At 47.3% G+C, this 17573-nt stretch overlaps 3 non-coding genes and 2 pseudogenes across 3 annotated transcripts; all 5 read right to left on the reverse strand.

Moving 5' to 3' along the window:
* Nucleotides 1-443: 443 nt before the first annotated feature.
* Nucleotides 444-1681, reverse strand: LOC146193620 (uncharacterized; annotated as a pseudogene).
* Nucleotides 1682-7035: 5354 nt separating this feature from the next.
* Nucleotides 7036-7159, reverse strand: TRNAL-CAA (transfer RNA leucine (anticodon CAA)). Its single transcript has 2 exons — nucleotides 7122-7159; nucleotides 7036-7081 (listed from the first exon to the last, which is right to left on the reverse strand). It is a non-coding gene; the product is annotated as a tRNA-Leu (tRNA).
* A 68-nt stretch (nucleotides 7160-7227) lies between these two features.
* On the reverse strand, nucleotides 7228-7351 carry TRNAL-CAA (transfer RNA leucine (anticodon CAA)). The gene is made up of 2 exons: nucleotides 7314-7351; nucleotides 7228-7273 (listed from the first exon to the last, which is right to left on the reverse strand). It is a non-coding gene; the product is annotated as a tRNA-Leu (tRNA).
* A 260-nt stretch (nucleotides 7352-7611) lies between these two features.
* Nucleotides 7612-7735, reverse strand: TRNAL-CAA (transfer RNA leucine (anticodon CAA)). Its single transcript has 2 exons — nucleotides 7698-7735; nucleotides 7612-7657 (listed from the first exon to the last, which is right to left on the reverse strand). It is a non-coding gene; the product is annotated as a tRNA-Leu (tRNA).
* A 4135-nt stretch (nucleotides 7736-11870) lies between these two features.
* Nucleotides 11871-13983, reverse strand: LOC146193624 (uncharacterized; annotated as a pseudogene).
* Nucleotides 13984-17573: the final 3590 nt, after the last annotated feature.

Raw genomic sequence — 17573 nt, forward strand, 5'->3', positions numbered from 1 at the left:
CCCGACCTTCCAACAGCATGACATATACACACATTGTATCGCGACCGAAAATTGGCAACCATTCGATCTGTATGTTCCTCACTCTCAATTTTGGTTTCTTGCACAGCGATAATGTCCAAATCATTTTCTAAGAAAATTCGGCTGACTTCACGCTGACGCTTGAACGCTGCCAGCCCCCTGACATTCAACGTCGCTACGCGCAATGGTATATGCATTATTATTCCCTTATCTCTGGAGGAACACACAAATCGTGCAGTGCTCACCTCAGGGCACCATGTCGCGGCAGCGGTTTCCGTGCTCAGCGGATTAACACTTGTGTCCACGCTGTGCCAGCCTTTACTAGAGGCTCGACGCGCTTCTTCTGGGTCGTCCTCCATGCGTAGTCAAGTGTCGCGCAAGTTGCTCCGGCATCCGAAAAGGACAAAGTTACCACAGAAGCAGCGCTATTTCGGCGTCGCTTCTGCTGTTCTTCTATCAGGCGGAATAGTTGGCCTTGGTTTAAATGGCGCTCGCCGCGTCGGTGTCGCTTTGGTGGGCGGCTCCCCCGCTGCTGCACCGTCACTTGGCTGGTCGCCTTGTACCGCTTGAAGATGAGAGCGTTTTGTGGCCGAAACAGTGGTGTCTTCCATGGTTGCATCTTTTACATTTTGTGGGGTGCTTGGTTCGTTCTTTGAGGTATCCTCCAATTCGACAGTAAGCGTCTTCTCTTGATTTTTCTTCTCCTCCTGTTCGAGTTGAGGCAGTTCATGCTGCGGGGCTGTCGTCGCCACTGTGTCCTCACCGCTTGAAGGTTGCAGGTCTTTTGCAGCAGCAGATGGCAACACCCCTGCTTCATTTGACGCTTCCTCAGCCTCCACCTCATCCATGACATGTTCAGCCAGCTCAGTTCCTTGCCGGGCCCGTCATGCTGGCGTACGTGGGAACACACTCGCTCTCATCATGCCCAAATCGCCGACAACGCGAGCACCTAGGCACTCGACAGTCGCGACGAATGTGGCCTTTCCCTTGACATCGCAGGCAAAGGGGGGGGCCTCCCTGCGACTACTAAAAGAGCTGGCTCACCTGCGATACGGATTTGGTGGGGAATGTCTTCAGCCGTGACACCTTTGTTCAGTTTCAGGCTCAACATCCTTGTTGTGGACCCCTTTTCGGTGACGCCCTGAACACTCCACCTCTCTTTCGACGTTTCCGTCACTTCACCATATGGTCGGAAGGCCACCCGCACATCTTCGTCAGTCACATTATGGAGAACCCAGTGCACCTTGACTCGTACTTCCTGCTTGTTGGGGTCGATAATGATGCACCGACGTTCCTTGACGGTAATGCTTTCAGCCGCGAGCACTTTCTGCATGGCCTCTGAACTTCTAAACGTAACCGCCCACACGTGACTCATTTGGAATGCTCCCAGGGCTACAACCTCAGGGAGCAATACCAAACGGGCGAGGGCATCCCTGTAGTCCTCGACCCTATACGGCCGCGCACGAACGTCGCCGTGCAAAAATACTGTGTTCAAAACGATACCACCTGTAGGTAGGTGGGGCAGCATTACTTCGTATTCCCCGTTATCATGGACAGTAATCCTGTTTCCGCGGCTCGGCTGAGCCGCTAACGCCGCTCCAACGGAGCTCATGATAGCACGTCCGTCACGCTCGGTGGCCGGAAGTGGAATCCACTCGGCCATCCTGACACTGCCACCACAGAGATTTCAAGTGAAGCACCGTACTGCATGCGCGAACTATACGAAGGAAAAAAATGTGTCAGAAGTGGGATTCGAACCCACGCCCACATCCGTGGACCAGAAATCTCGTTTAGCCCACATACTAGTAGGCAAGGCATTTAACCTTGAGTCTGGCGCCTTAGACCACTCGGCCATCCTTTTTTTTTTTTTTCTTTATTGCCTGACTTTGACACAAATACACCGCACTGGAACTCAGAACAACATGAACAAAGGAATAATATATGTACACAAAACTAGTTCGCGTTGCCTAACCCCCACTGAGGGGCAGGCATTGTCATGTTAAAATTCCTTGAGCACCGTCAAAGGTTCCAGCTTTGACAGCCACTCAGGAGCACATGGTTGCAATTTAAGCACTTCGAGCCATCGCTGCACACTTTCGCGGAAATACATGCGGGCTGGCCGTGCATCTGGATCGCAGTGATAACCAGCCATTCGTGCGCGCCATATACTGTGGAGGCACATTAACATAACCTGGTCTAACGGCATATCATCATGTTTATCCAATGGTAAATACCTAATGCCATGGGAATCAAGTGGCAACTGCTTTTTTATTGTCCTTTGCAGAACATCCCACAAATATACCCCCTCCCAGCAATGCAAAAATACGTGATCTATTGTCTCTGGCTGTTTGCAGATGAGACATCGGGCCCCCCACGGTAGGAACATACCCTTTTCCTCCATAAATGATTTTACACACAAAGTACCGGTATGTAGCATAAAGAAAAACGTTTTAGCTCCCGTAGCAACTTGCAATTTCTTTACGCGTTTTAATACATTACTTCCTGTGCCTCCATAGTATAAAGCTCGGTACAAGGACACCGGGAACACCATTTCACAGACATCCTTGTATAACGTTCTCCTGTTAACATTACTTAAATACTCTTTCGAAAAACGTGCGCTTACGAATTTCACGCTCACAACAATTTCCCTAAAGAATCCAAAAACAGAGCCCGGCATACATTGAGTATAAACTACGAAATCAGGCAACGCTCGACCAAGTCTTTGTTGACACACTGTGCGCAGGAATGGATCACTGGCATCCCTAAAAAACATAAACCGGTTGACAATCTGTCGCACAAACAAATGACCCAGACCAAGCCCCCCATGCTTCACCTGCCGGAACAAATTTGTCCGACTGCACCTCTCCCAACTCGAGGCCCAAACAAACACCGCAAAAACTCGATACAATTTTTGCACATTTACACGGGAGCAATGCAACACTTGCATTACATACCATAACTTACTAATTAAAAACAGGTTGCAAACTGCGGCTCTTCCAAATATTGATAATTGAGCGCTTTTCCATTTCTCCGCTTTTTCACGGGTTTCTCTGACCTGCTCTAGCCAGTATGGCTCGCTTTCCTTGTAGAATTCCAAGGGCACACCCAAGTACTTTGCAGGCGTTGTAACCCACGACACATTAGCGAAAGTGTCGGGGGTCAGCTGCCATTCTCCGTGCCAAAATCCCAGGCACTTACCCCAGTTAACTTTACTCCCTGTGACTTTGCTAAAATGTTTTACCACATCCACTGCCCTCTTTATACTCTGCTTATTCACACAAAAAACCGCAACGTCGTCTGCGTAAGCCAGCAATTTGACTTCTGACTCCTGCAGTCGAAGACCATCAATGTCATTGTTTTGTAGGATGCTTAAACACAATGTTTCAATATAAATGCCGAACAAAAGAGGGCTGAGGGGGCAACCTTGGCGCACCGAACGTCGTACGTTGATGGGGGCCCCCAGTGACTTATTGACAATTAATCTCGTAGTGCAGTTACGGTACGCCAAGGCCACTCCCTCTCGAATAACAGAGCCGACATTAACATAGTCTAATATACTGAACAGAATAGTATGTGCCACACAATCAAAAGCTTTCTCCAAGTCCAACTGCAGTAACGCAACACATGCATGAGTTGCATCGCAGCATTCAAGCACACTTCGCGCTTTGTGAATGTTCTGAAAGATAGATCGCCCTTTGATACCGCACGTTTGGTGAGGGCCCACTAGTTCGCATATAACCGTTTGTAATCTGCCAGCAAGTACCTTCATATAAATCTTGTAATCAACGTTTGTCAGAGCTATGGGCCTGTAAGACGACAACTGCCTAAGCTTATCTGGTTGGTCAGTTTTCGGAATAAGTACTGTGTGCGACGATCCGAAAGACGCAGGCAGTGCCTTCAGTTCATACGCATCATTAAATAAGGCACACAACAAAGGAGATAGCTGTCTCTTGAACGCTTTATAAAAAACCGCACTCAGGCCATCAGGCCCGGGTGATTTCCCTGGGTTTAAATTTTCTATTGCCTGCTGCACTTCTTGCTCGCTTATTGGCCGCTCCAGTCTTTCTTTTTGTTCTTCATCAATTTTTGGCATTGCGTCAAGAAAGGATTCTTTAAAACGGTCCAAATTAACCTCTCGGGACGAAAATAGCTCTTCATAATACTCCCGGAAAGCTTTCGCGATTCCTTCGTTATCGGTTTCTGTGCGTCCTGCCCAATCTACCTCTGCCACGTGATTTCGCCTTGCATTTGCTTTTTCTATTCCCAACGATCTTTTTGTCGGCGTCTCATCCATGGCCAATTTTTCCGCTCTCGCACGCACCATTGCTCCGCGATAACGGTCTTCGTCATTCAGTTGAAGTCTTTGCTTTATTTTTCTAACGTCGTCCATGTATAACCCTGGCGTGTTACACTCCAGGGCTAACAATTTATCTAGCAAAGATCTTAAATGCATTTCATTTTGTTTTTCTTGAAACCGTATGCAGCTGGCTTTTTCTATAGCTTTGATTTTAATTTGTTGCTTACAGAGTTCCCATTCTTGACCCAGTTCGTGGGTGTCCTCCTGACAAATCTTACCAATTTCTTCTTCTACTAGTCTCGTGAATTGCTCGTCATTCAGCAGTTTATTATTTAACTTCCACAATTCCCAATTAAAACCGCTACCTCCCTTTCTTGTTCCAATTGTACACTGAACCATGCAGTGATCTGAGTACGTTACCGCCAAAACATAATACTCCTGGCATTTTGGGGCCAGTTCTGCGGACACATAAATCCTGTCAAGGCGGGCGTGGCTAGCACCCTGAAAATGAGTATACTGAACCCGTCGCTCGCTCGTGAGACACTCTGCAACGTCTTCCAGTGCAAACTCGTCAATCAAGCGCGAAAGTACCTCTGTGCTACGATCCCTAAATGTACGATGGCTAGTTTTGTCACCGGAGCTCAGTACACAATTGAAATCTCCCAGAAAGACAAGTTGCTTATCCGTGTTTAAATACCCTTCAACAAAATCAAACAAAGCAGCCCTCTCCTCAACTATAGTAGGTGCATATATACAAACAGCACGCCACTCAGCCGAGCAAAAACTAAAATCGAGGACCACACTCCGACCCGACTGAAAAGAAGCATGCGACTGCACTACAAGACCCGGCAACTTCTTCACAAACAGGACGCATCCAGCAGAAGTACCGACTGCATGGCTGACAACTGCGTAAAACCGCGACGTGAAACGTTGCACCATGCCCTCGGTCTCTTGTTCACCCTCGACTTTTGTCTCTTGAACTCCAAGTATATCGATGTCATTTTCATTTAAAAGGCGCAGGACTTGGCTCTGCTTCCTTTTCGCTGCTAGACCTCTCACGTTAAGGGTCGCAATCTTTAGTGACAGTTCATAAGCCATTTTCTTAGAGTGAAAAGAGGCCAAGAGCATGGTGCTTACCTCTCACGTCTAGCATGGCGCTAGACGCTTTCGTTGACACCAGAGCCATGAGGTTGGACTGGCAGACCTTGTGACAGGGGCGGCTTTTCGGCAGCTCTCCTGTCCGTCGAGACATTTGGTCTTGGTTTGAAGGTCGCCCTCCTCCCTATTGGCGTTTTTATCGGCGGCTCGTCGTTGCTAGCTGCCTCTGCCTTGCTTAACTCACTTGTGCTCTCGTCGTGGGCACGCTTCGCAGGGCCTTGGACGTTGGTCGCTCGGCCGCTGCTCTTTTCAAGGGTTTCCTGTCGGCCCGCAGACTCCGGAAGTTCAGTTTTTGAGCTCTCGGCATCGCTCACCCTTTCTTCCTCTGACGGTCCGTTGTTCGGTAGCGTGACTTCCTTGTCTGGCCTACTGATTATCTCGTCACCGCCCCCCGGGGGCACTAACATGCCTGTAGTTGCTGTTAGCTTTTCAGCTTCTCCGACCCCCTTTGCGGCCTCTTCTGTCTCTGCGACATCCATTTGGAGCTCCGTCATGTCCGCCCTCGCTGTCGGTGCAGTGGCCACTGCATACGTCCGTACGCAATCTTCCTCGGAGTGGCCAAAACGCTTACATGTCGAACACCGCGGAATTTTACATTCCCGGCGCACATGACCGGTCCCGCAGCAGCGCAGGCACTGCATTGGCCGCCCAGGCACCACAACAAGGGCCAACTCCCCTGCAACTCTTATCTGATGAGGTAGGTCGTCTATCTTCATCCCTGGCTTCAACTTCAGGAGTACGGCTCTCGTTGTTGAGCCCTTTTCGTGAACGCCCTGGACGCGCCACCGCTCACGGGTAAATTCGGTCACCTCACCGAAAGCCCCAAAAGCAGTTCTGATATCCTCATCCGCCACGCCATGCAACATCCAGTGGAGCCGAAGCTTCACCTGTTGATCCTCCGGATCAATGATGATACACCGTCGGCCTTTCACTAGAAGCTCCTTGAAGGCTAGCAGCCGCTTGGTTGCTTCAGAGCTGCTCAAGGTCACCGCCCAGACATGGTTTATTTGGTAGGCCCCCAAGGCCACCACGTCTGGGAGCGTACCAGTCTTGGCCAGGGCGTCCCGGAAATCTTCAACCCTGAAGGGTCGCACTCGTACGTCGCCGTGCAAAAAAACTGTGTTGAAAACAACACGTCCGGTGGGCAGATGCGGCAAAATGAGCTGATATTCCTTATCATCGTTTGCGTTAAGCCTGTTACCGCGGCCAGCCTGGGCCGCAATCGCCGCTCCGCCGGAGCTCATGATTCACCGTCCGTACACGCAGGTGGCCGGAAGTAGAATGACCACTCGGCCATCCTGACCCTGCCACCAGAGAGATTTCAAGTGAAGCACCGTACTGCATGCGCGAACTATACGAAGGAAAAAATGTGCCTGAAGTGGGATACGAACCCACGCCCACATCCGTGGACCAGAAATCTCGTTTAGCCCACATACTAGTAGGCAAGGCATTTAACCTTGAGTCTGGCGCCTTAGACCACTCGGCCATCCTGACACTGCCACCAAAGAGATTTCAAGTGAAGCACCGTACTGCATGCGCGAACTATACGAAGGAAAAAAATGTGTCTGAAGTGGGATTCGAACCCACGCCCACATCCGTGGACCAGAAATCTCGTTTAGCCCATATACTAGTAGGCAAGGCATTTAACCTTGAGTCTGGCGCCTTAGACCACTCGGCCATCCTGACACTGCCAACAGAGAGATTTCAAGTGAAGCACCGTACTGCATGCGCGAACTATACGAAGGAAAAAAATGTGTCAGAAGTGGGATTCGAACCCACGCCCACATCCGTGGACCAGAAATCTCGTTTAGCCCACATACTAGTAGGCAAGGCATTTAACCTTGAGTCTGGCGCCTTAGACCACTCGGCCATCCTGACACTGCCACCAGAGAGATTTCAAGTGAAGCACCGTACTGCATGCGCGAACTATACGAAGGAAAAAAATGTGTCTGAAGTGGCATTCGAACCCACGCCCACATCCGTGGACCAGAAATCTCGTTTAGCCCACATACTAGTAGGCAAGGCATTTAACCTTGAGTCTGGCGCCTTAGACCACTCGGCCATCCTGACACTGCCACCAGAGAGATTTCAAGTGAAGCACCATACTGCATGCGCGAACTATACGAAGGAAAAAAATGTGTCAGAAGTGGGATTCGAACCCACGCCCACATCCGTGGACCAGAAATCTCGTTTAGCCCACATACTAGTAGGCAAGGCATTTAACCTTGAGTCTGGCGCCTTAGACCACTCGGCCATCCTGACACTGCCACCAGAGAGATTTCAAGTGAAGCACCGTACTGCATGCGCGAACTATACGAAGGAAAAAAATGTGTCTGAAGTGGCATTCGAACCCACGCCCACATCCGTGGACCAGAAATCTCGTTTAGCCCACATACTAATCGACAAGGCATTTAACCTTGAGTCTGGCGCCTTAGACCACTCGGCCATTCTGACTTTTTTTTCTTTATTACCAATTTTCAACAACACAGCATACACTCTCAATACACAAAAACAAAGCAAAACAAAATGAATGCTAAAAGCCCTAGGCAAGTTCTGCCTAAAGCGCTAGATTTGAAAGGGCTTTACTGAAGCCAGCTGGTCTAGTACAGGTAGCCATTCCAGATAACTATCTTGTGCACGCAGAATTTCTCTCAGATATACCACGCTCTTGATGAAGTAGTGTCGAGCGGGGTGTACAACGGTGCGCTCATGCCTGACATCCATACGCGTTTTCCATACGTTATGCATACATAGTAGCATCAGCAAGTCACTCGGCACTCCTTCAGGATCGGCGCATGGCAGATGTCGAATTCCGAATGGCGTTATTGGCAATTCCTTTTTAAGGTTCGCTTCAAGATGTCCCAGAGGAAAACTGAGTCATGGCACTCCAAGAAGATGTGTTCAATGGTCTCGGGTTTCCTGCAAATAATACAGATAATAGACCAAGGTACAAAGAGCCCTTTGTGTTGCAGCCATGGTTTGACTGGAAGAGTGCCGGAAAGCAATTGAAAAAAGAATGATTTTGCTCTAGCTATGACAGGCGTACGTTTTACCCTTTTCAAAACGTCACGTTCATACCCTACATTATACACAGTGCGGTACACTGGCGCTGCCAAAAACACATCACGCAGATCATTATACAACTTCTTCCGCGGCACAATTCACAGATATTCAGTTGAGAACCTTGCCTTAAGGATGCGAAAAGATAAAACAACTTCCCGCAAAAAGGGGCTTAATGCCACCGGTTTTGAAAAAGCAGACATGACGTAATCAGAAAGTGACTCGCGTAATCTCACTTGGATTACAGCCCTTAGAAAGGTGTCACTTTGCTCACGCAGAAAGGAAAATCTAGTCACAATTTGCCTGAGAAACAGATGCGTCAACCCAAGGCCCCCATTCTGAATTGCGTGAAACAGATTGCGCCAGTTCGTGTGTTCCCATGTGGATGCCCATATAAACGTTGCAAATACACGGTGAAGTTTCTGTACAGACGCTCTCGTCATCGATAGAGCTTGAAGAACATAAAATATCTTGGCAACCAAAAATACGTTACACACAGCAGCTCTAGAGAACATGGAAAAGTTGTGTCCTCCCCACTTGTTCGTTTGATTTTTAACTCGCTGCGTTTCTTCCTCCCAGTACTCTTTAGTGTTCTTATGCTGATCAAGTGGTACACCAAGGTATTTTCCCGGTGGTATCGTCCATCTGATGTTACAAAAGCGTTCCGGTGCGTGTTCCCAGTCTTCATACCAAAAACCTAAACATTTAGTCCAGATTAATTGCACTGCCAGTAGCCTTGCGGTACTCCACAACTTCTTTGGCAACTTCGTTTACGCTGTCTTGGTCCGCACAAAACACAGCGATGTCATCGGCGCAGGCTAGGACCTTAACTCCAACATTGAAAAATGTGTACCCTGTAATAACTTTGCTGGAGAGAAGCCTTAAACAGAAAGGTTCCAAGTATAAGGCAAAGAGAAGGGGCGACAATGGACAGCCTTGTCGAACAGAGGATAGCCCCGGTATGGATTCACTCAATTTATTGTTTGACTAATTTTGCAACGTAGTCGTTGTAAACTTTTTAAAACCATTTGTGATTACACCCCGACATTTACATGCTCCAAAAGTGCAAACACTATATCATGCCCAACTCGATCAAAGGCCTTGTGCAGGTCTAGTTGTAACATTGCTACGCGATCTTGCATGAACCCCCTCCCTCCCCCCCCCCCCCACCGCAACAATCAAATACGCTTCTCGGCACGTGAGTATTGGTGAATATAGTCCTGCCTCTAATTCCGCACGTCTGATAAGGTCCTACAAGGGTTGTAATGGCATTCTGCAATCTTCTGGCAAGGACCTTCACGTATACTTTATAGTCCACATTTGTTATTCTTATTGGCCGGTAGTTTTCGACAAGAGCAATCTAGCCGCATCCTCGGTTTTCGTAATCAGTACTACATGGGACTTGCGGAAAGATGGCGGGACAAAGTCTTTCTCATAACATTCAGTTATCACCCTTACTAAACACACAGCTATTTCTACCTTGAATAACTTATACAAGGCTGCTCCAAGCACGTCAGGTCCAGGTGACTTATGAAGACTTACTTCTTCTATGGCACTTTCAATTTTCGAGGTTGTTATCGGTTTTTCCAGCATTTGCTTGACGTCATCATCCAACCTGGGCATGAGTGGTAAAAAGCTCTTGGCAAAGCAATCAAGGTCCTTTGGCTTCTTGCTACGCAAGTCTCTGTAAAATTCGAAAAAGGCTCGTTCTACTAGTGCCTTTACACTAGTAACTTCATTTTGGTAATAAATTTTGTTAATCTCTTTGTTCACCGCGTGCCGCTTCTCATCACTGAGAACCCGCTTAGTGGGCGTTTCCCCACACCACAGCCTCTCGGCCCGCGCCCTTATCATAGCGCCGCGATAGTTGTCTTCATCGATCACTCCCAGTTTGTTCTTTGTTTCTTTTATTTCTTCTTTAAATTTTCCCGAATCGATGCTTTCTACACTTAGCATATAGTCTAGTTCGCCACGCAGATATTTTTCGCGTTCTCTTTCCTTAAACCGCAAGACACATCCTCAGCTGTTTATTGCGGCTACTTTAATGTCACACTTAAACAATTCCCAAGCTTGCACAAAGTCACACACATTGCCCAGTAATAGGTTTGTAATACGTTCTACTTGATTAACAAATGTTTCATCATCTAATATTTTTTCATTAAACTTCCACAGTTCCCAATTGAATTTGGTGGTTTTCTCCTTTCTGCCAAATGTGACCATAACTAAAGAATGGTCGCTAAAGCTGACATGCTCACACTTGTAACTGAAACAGATTGGGATAGTCGCCACAGGTACGTAAATGCGATCAAATCTAGCATGCGAATTACCTTGAAAGTGCGTATAATTCGCTTGGCCTTCAGGTATGAGCACATTGCCAACGTCGTCTAACTCTATCTCATTAACTATTCTCAAAAGTAACTCTGCGCTAGTGTCATGCACAACATTTTTGGTTGACTTATCCTCTGAGCCGCATACACAATTGAGGTCACAAAGCAATAATATACGGCTCTCACAAGACAGGTACGATTCGACGTATTCAAGAAAGCACTCACGTTCGGCACGCTTATTCGGAGCATAAACACACACTGCTCTCCATGGAGTTTCGTCAAAGAGAAAATCACACACTACTAATCTACTCGATCCACATGTTATCACTGCTTCAACTTGGCTGATAGCCCTGCGGATTAAAATAATGCATCCGGCAGATTTTTGAACCGCATGGCTTGCACATACGTTGCATCTGCTGCGAAAAACTTCGACCATTCGATCTGTTTGCTCTTCACTTTCAATTTTTGTTTCTTGTACTGCAAGTAAGTCGATATGATTATCTAGCAGTAGCCTATTTAACTGCTGTTGCCGTCTGCGCGCTGAGAGGCCCCTCATATTAAGCGTTGCGACGCGTAGGCAAGTTTGAAAAGAACGAGCCATTTTAAAGAAAGAAGACGACGATCATTCTACTCACACTTATAATGCAGAGCAACATAGTAAAACAACAAACGTTCCGTGTCGTGAAGCGATGCCAGTTGCAGTATACAGTACAGGACTCAAAAGGTCTTTAGTCCCGATCACTGACCGGGACATCACAGCAGCTTTGCGAAACTCGCCCCCGCTAAGGCGGAGGCGTTGATGACGAAGTCTTCCGGTCTGGAGGGACGTTTGGCCTTGGTTTGAAGCTCGGACGACGGACCAGGTTGGCCTTCGTCGGTGGCTCCCCGTTGCCGTTCGCATTCCTGCCAGCTTCACACTCGTTGACTGCCTCAAGTGCCGGCTTTGCAGGCATGCTGTAAGCCGCGGCCATGTCAACGTCTCCAGGTTCGCTCGTGGAAGCCTCCTGTGAACTTACTGGCGTGTTTAAGGCAAGAGGTTAGTCTCCCTTCGCCTCTCCCTCAATTGTTGCGCCCGCAGCAATTGGCGGTGCTTCTACAGTTCCATCTGGAAGCTCCTCTGCCGCCGCGGCTTTTTCTAGGGGCGTTTCCTCGCACTTGGTCTCTTCAGAGCCTTCCAGCGTCGTTTCCACGGCATCGACTGCATCCATCAAGTGGTCTGCCACATCACCTTTCCGAGCCGGGCCCGCAACATTCGCGTATATACGCACACAGTGGGTCTCCTCGTATCCAAAGCGGCGACACAACCCGCAACGTGGAACGCGGCACTCTCGGCGTATATGCCCAGTTCCGCGACAGCGGAGGCACAGCGGGACCCTGTTCGGGACGTAGACAAGAGCAACGTCCTCAGAAACGCGTAGTTGGTGCGGCAAATCCTCAACGGTGACGCCTGCGTGTAGCTTCAGCGTTAGGGAGCTAGTCGTGGACGCCTTGTCCACGCAGCCAATCACCCGCCACTTGTCTCTGGTTAGATCCGTTACTTTTCCGAACGGAGACAGGGCCACTCGCACGTCTTCCGTAAAACACGTTGTTGGGCTAGTTGGTGCATTGCATGAAGTAAGACTAACCGGCCAAGAAGACGCACACAGGAAAAATCGACACAGAAAGAAAGAGGCTGGACTTTCCACACTAATACCTGATGAATTCTGAAAGGCTGTAACCCCATTAAAATCAATACACTCACGTACGGCCTCAAACAGTTCTGCATGCGGGATGGAATAAGATAAATCTTGAACATCAATGGAGAACATGAACCCCATGTCCTTCTGCTCTTTTAAATAGGCGGTCACATCTGTCGCATTCTTCGTAGCGAAGGGATCATTAGTAATAAGTTTGTTTAAGTTTACAAGAAGAAATCGGCTAATTTGCTGTTACCATGAGCCGCGCTCGCTGACAATACATCTGAAAGGCATTTCGGGTTTGTGCGTTTTAACAAAAAAAAAATATCTCCAGGTGACCCTTTTTACATTTGCTAATGCCGTTCGCCAACCTGGTAAGCTGCAAGTCCTTGCACATGTCTACCGCTTTTGTCTTCACTCTGCAGGCTTGTCTGCTCACCTGAACAAAGTTCTTTGATACCGCTAAGGAGGCCTTATTGTCGTAGGTTGAAGCTGTCATCACCTGTAGGTTGAAGCTGGTGATGACAGCTTCAACCTACGACAATAAGGCCTCCTTAGCGGTATCAAAGAACTTTGTTCAGGTGAGCAGACAAGCCTGCAGAGTGAAGACAAAAGCGGTAGACATGTGCAAGGACTTGCAGCTCACCAGGTTAGCGAATGGCATTAGCAAATGTAAAAAGGGTCACCTGGAGATATTTTTTTCCGTTAAAACGCACAAACCCGAAATGCCTTTCAGATGTATTGTCAGCGAGCGCGGCTCATGGCAACAGCAAATTAGCCGATTTCTTCTTGTAAAGTTAAACAAACTTATTACTAATGATCCCTTCGCTACCAAGAATGCGACAGATGTGACCGCCTATTTAAAAGAGCAGAAGGGCATCGGGTTCATGTTCTCCATTGATGTTCAAGATTTATTTTATTCCGTCCCGCATGCAGAACTGTTTGAGGCCGTACGTGAGTGTATTGATTTTAATGGGGTTACAGCCTTTCAGAATTCGTCAGATATTAGTGTGGAAAGTCCAGCCTCTTTCTTTCTGTGTCGATTTTTCCTGCGTGCGTCTTCTTGGAAGCTTAGTCTTACTTCATGCTCGCACGTCTTCGTCGCGCGCGCCGTGTAACAACCAGTACGGTTTCAGACGTACGGCCTAATTGCACGGGTCAATCACGACACACCGACGTTCCTACACGTCGAAAGCTGGAGCCTGCAGAATCTTCTTTTTTCCTTCTTCATCTTTGAAGGTTACCGCCCACAGGTGGTTCATCTGATAAGCCCAAACGTCGACAACTTCCGGCAGCAATGAAATACGTTCGAGGGCATCTCGAAAATGTTCCACACGATAAGGCCTCGCTGAGACATCTCCATGCAAAAAAAAACGGTGTGTAAAACAGTCGAACCTGATGGCAGATATGGCAGAACCATTTGGTAGTAGTTGGCAGCGTTGCTCATACTCCTGATACCGCAGCCCAAACGCTGAATCCGCTCCTTGGGAGCCCATCAAGCACACGTCCGTCACGCTCGGTGGCCCGAAGTGGAATCCTACTCGGCCATCCTGACATTGTTCTAGCCAGATTTTAGTTGCTGCACTACACTGCGTTCTCGAAGTACGGCAAAAATAAACGTGTCAGAAGCGGAATTCGAACCACCGCCCACATCCGTGGACCAGAAGCCTCGGTTAGTTTGCATAGCGAGCAAAGTAATAAACCTTGAGTCTGCCGCCTTAGACACTCGGCCATCCTGACTTTTTTTTTCTTTATTACCGACTTGGCAACTACAAAGGACGATGAAAACTCGCATGGAATTAAAAACACAAGTCACTTTCTGACAGGTTTCTTGTGATAGAATGGATTAGGTGACATGAGCTTGTCCAAGACAGGCAGCCATTCCGGGGGTTCAGATTGCCCTCCGAAAACATCACGCGTGTACATTACACTTTCAACAAAATACTGATGGGCTGGGTGCACGACAACATGCTCATGGCGAACATCCATCCGCGTTCTCCATACGCTGTGCATACACAAGACCATTAATAAATCACTGGGCACTTCTCCTGGCTGGGCGCATGGAAGGTAGCGTATGCCAAACGGCGTTATTGGTAAGTCCTTTTTAATAGTACGCTGTAGCACGTCCCACAAAAAAACCGCATCGTGACAATCAAGGAAGATATGCTCTATGGATTCCAGCTTTTTGCAAATTAAACAGTCAGCAGACCAAGGCACAAAAAGGCCTTTACTTTCCAGCCATGGCTTCACCGGAAGAGTGCCGGTATGCAATTGAAAAAAGAAAGATTTAGCGGACGATCTGAGGGGCATTCTTTTCACTCTTTTCAACACGTCCCGCTCCGGACCCAAAGCATATACAGCGCGATAAAGAGCACAGGTAAAAAGGTTTCCAATAAATCTTTGTACAGCCGTTTTCACGTAACAGTACACATATACTCATTTGAAAATCGCGCCTTCACTATTTGGAAGGACGCGACAACTTCGCGAAGAAAAGCACTTAGAGCCATTGTCCCTGTAAACATACTTGAAACTACATATTCCTGCAATGAATCACGCAATCGCACTTGGATTACCGTTCTAAGAAAAACATCGCTTTCATCGAGCAAAAAAAAGAACCTTGTTACAATTTGCTTTAAGTATAAATGTGACAAGCCCAGTCCACCGTTATGCACCATATGAAAAAGATTGCATCGACTGGTACGCTCCCATGTTGAAGCCCACACAAACGTGGCAAATACCCTATGCAGTTTTTGAACAGAGATTCTTGACATAGATTAACACTTGCAGCATGTAAAAAATTTTTGCAACTAGGAACATATTGCAAACGGTAGCTCTTGCGAACATAAAAAAGTTATGTCCTCCCCATTTGTTTGTTTGGGTTTTCACTTGCTCAACTTCACCGGCCCAATATTCCTTGCTTTCACGGTAATGCTTTAGTGGCACAGCAAGATAATTGCCTGGCGTTATTCTCCATTGCATACTGGAGAACAGTTCAGGCGCGTATTGCCAGTTTCCGTGCCAAAATCCTAAACACTTCGCCCAACTAATTTCACTTCCACTTGCAGTGCAAAAAGAAGTGGCTTTTTTTACAACTTCCTGCACGCTCTCATGGTCAGCACAAAAAACCGCAATATCGTCCGCGTATGCCAAAACCCAAACTTCACTTTGAAAAAATCTATAACCGCGTATGTTTGGCCTTGTAAGCAATCATAGACAGAAAGGCTCCAGATAAAGCGCAAACAAAAGGGGATACAGAGGACAGCCCTGCCTTACTGACGACTGAACAGGTATACGATCGGTTAAATGCTTATTCACGACCAGTCTCGCTGAACAGCACTCGTAAACCATTTTCACGCCCTTTGTAATCACGGAACCAGCATTGACATGCTCTAAAACAGAGAACAAAATTTCATGCACCACTTTATCAAATGCTTTGTGGAGGTCTAATTGCATCATGGCTACGTGGTCATGCATCGCGTCACAACATTCGAGTACACTCCTTGCTGCGTGTATGTTAGTAAAAATGGTCCTTCCTTTTATACCGCATGTCTGATGTGGGCCTACAAGAGAAGTAATTACACGTTGGAGTCGTCGCCCTAATACTTTCATGTAAATTTTATAGTCAACATTCGTTAGACTTATAGGACGGTAAGACGCTACAGACTGATGCTTAACATGGTCATCTATTTTCGGGATTAGTACAACGTGTGACATTCGAAAAGACGAAAGAGGTACGTTCTTTTCGTAGCATTCACTAATAACTATTTCCAGTAAAACAGCCATTTCAGTTGGAAAGGCCTTGTATATGGCAGCACCAAGACCATCTGGTCCGGGTGACTTTTTGGAATTTAATTCCCCGATAACGGCCTCAATTTCCTCGGAAGTAATACTTGCTTCAAGTGTCTGCGCCACTTCATCTTCTGCTCTTGGCATCAGCGACAGAAAGTCTTTTCTGAAGCGTTCAATGTCCGGTGTTTTCAGGTAAAACAATTCCCTGTAAAATTCTACAAACGCCCGTTCAATCGCTTTTTTTTTCGAGGTAACTACGTTCTGATAGCAGATTTCATTTATCTCTTTTGACACTGCGTACCTTTTTTCATCACTAAGTGCCCGTTTCGTGGGCGTCTCTCCGAGCCACAATTTCTCGCTGCGTGCCCTTATCACCGCACCGCGATACTACTCTTCATCTATCACCTCAAGTTTGGTTTTTATCTTTTTTATATCATGGGCAAACAAGCCAGGCTTAACGCTCTCCATGCTAAGCATGTATTCAAGTGTGCTACAAAGTTCTTTTTCTTGCTCTCTTTCTTTACGTCGGAGAGTGCATGCTCGGTCAATAGCAGCTATCTTTATATCGCACTTAAACTGCTCCCATGCTTGTATCAAATTAGAGTCATTTTGTACCATATGCGTAATATATTCTTTAACTTTAGTGGTAAACTCTTCATCCAGCAGCAGTTTTTCAATAAATTTCCATAGCTCCCAATAGAACTTTGTTGCCTTACTTTTCATACCTAGAGTAATCATTACAAGGGAGTGGTCACTAAAGCTCATGGGAAGTGTTTGATATTCCGAGCACAAGGGCACACAATCAATGGGAACATATATTCGGTCCAACCTTGCATGACAGCTACCTTGAAAGTGCGTGAACTTTGCTTGGCCTTCATGCGTCATTATACAGCCAGCATCTTCGAGCTCTGCCTCATTAACAATGTCAATAAGTAACTCTGCACTCTTGTCACGAAGGACACGGTCTGTTGTTTTATCTTCCGGTCTACAGACACAGTTGAAGTCTCCAAGCAGCAGAACACGCCTCTCATGCACTAGGAAGGATTTCATATAGTGAAAAAATCCTTCGCGCTCAAACGTTCTAGTCGGCGCATAAACGCAGATCGCTCTCCAGTCAAATCCAGAAAAATCGAAATCACATATCAATAACCGCGTCCACTTCACACGAGAACACACTGTACACACTCTATGCAATTTCGGATGAAAATGACACCCCCCCCCCCCCCCGATCTTCCAACAGCATGACAA

The sequence above is a fragment of the Amblyomma maculatum genome, chromosome 4 (genome assembly GCF_055883805.1).
Source record: "Amblyomma maculatum isolate TAMU_Amacu chromosome 4, ASM5588380v1, whole genome shotgun sequence".
NCBI lineage: Eukaryota > Metazoa > Arthropoda > Arachnida > Ixodida > Ixodidae > Amblyomma > Amblyomma maculatum.